Source organism: Bombus pyrosoma, unplaced genomic scaffold (genome assembly GCF_014825855.1).
Source record: "Bombus pyrosoma isolate SC7728 unplaced genomic scaffold, ASM1482585v1 HiC_scaffold_4726, whole genome shotgun sequence".
Classification (NCBI taxonomy): domain Eukaryota; kingdom Metazoa; phylum Arthropoda; class Insecta; order Hymenoptera; family Apidae; genus Bombus; species Bombus pyrosoma.
In genome coordinates this window covers 797,043-798,138 of record NW_025219986.1, presented here as the reverse complement: position 1 = coordinate 798,138, position 1,096 = coordinate 797,043, and the positions used below count along the sequence as shown (strand labels likewise).

Sequence of the window (1,096 nt, the reverse complement as noted above, 5' to 3'; positions counted from 1 at the left end):
GTACAGAGCACGGCATCCGGTCTGCGCCATGACAACTTTGGTCTATGTTAAATCCTGTGAATTTGCAGTTTTGCATATTCATGCTATAATATTCAATTGATCATGTATCCTCTGCTATTGGTGATATGTTGGCATTTTGAGGTGTGTGATACTTCACAAATGCTGCCAAATACAGAGCACGACATCCGGTTTGCGCTATATCAGCAATGATCCCTGTCAAACCCAGCGTAGTTGCAGTTTTACACATTCTGTCTTAAATATTCAAATCAACGTGTCTCCGCTCCTATTGAAGAGATATCGACAATTCCACGCGCATTATAGTTCACATTTACTGCCACACACAAAGCACGACATCCGGCCTGCGACATGTCAACTCTGGTCTAGGTCAAATCCAGAGTATTTGCAGTTTTGCATATTTTTGCTACAATGTTCACTTGATCATGTATCCAGTGCTATTGGTGATATGCCGACAATTCGATGCGCGTTATATTCTCCATATGCTGCCTAATACGGAGCACGACATCCGGCTTGCGCCATGTCAACTGTGGTCTAGGTCAGATCCTGTGTATTTGCACTTTTGCATATTCAAGTTTGAATAATCAATTCAAAGTATCTCAGCCATTATTGGTGATATGTCGATAATTCGATGCGCGTTATACACCTCATATGCTGCCAATACAGAGCACGATATCCTGTTGCGTTAAGTCACGCCTGGTTTAGGTCAAATGTCCGTCTTCCTATTTGTGCGTATTCAGACTTCAGGATTCAAATAAGTCTTCCTCAGCTGCTATTGGTCATCTGTAGGCATTTGAATGCGCGTTATACTCCACATATGCTGCCAATAAACAGCACCAAATTCGGTTTGCGCTACGTCAGCTCTGGTATGGTTTAAGACCAGCGTATTACCAGTTTTGCATATTCAAGCTTGAATATTCATCTGGCCGTACCTCCGCTACTATTGGTGATATGTCGACAATACAATGCGGATTATAGGCCACATTTGCCGCCAAATACAGAGCGCGACATCCGGTTTGCGCTACGTCAACTCTCGTCTAGGTCCAGACCATCCTAATTACTGTTTTGCATATTCAAGCAT

General features: G+C 43.0%; 1 protein-coding gene across 1 annotated transcript in view; it reads left to right on the top strand.

Annotated features, from left to right (window-relative positions):
- Positions 1–1,096, top strand: part of LOC122577511 — a 6,416-nt gene that overhangs the window by 4,275 nt on the left and 1,045 nt on the right. The gene's annotated exons all lie outside the window — the stretch shown is intronic.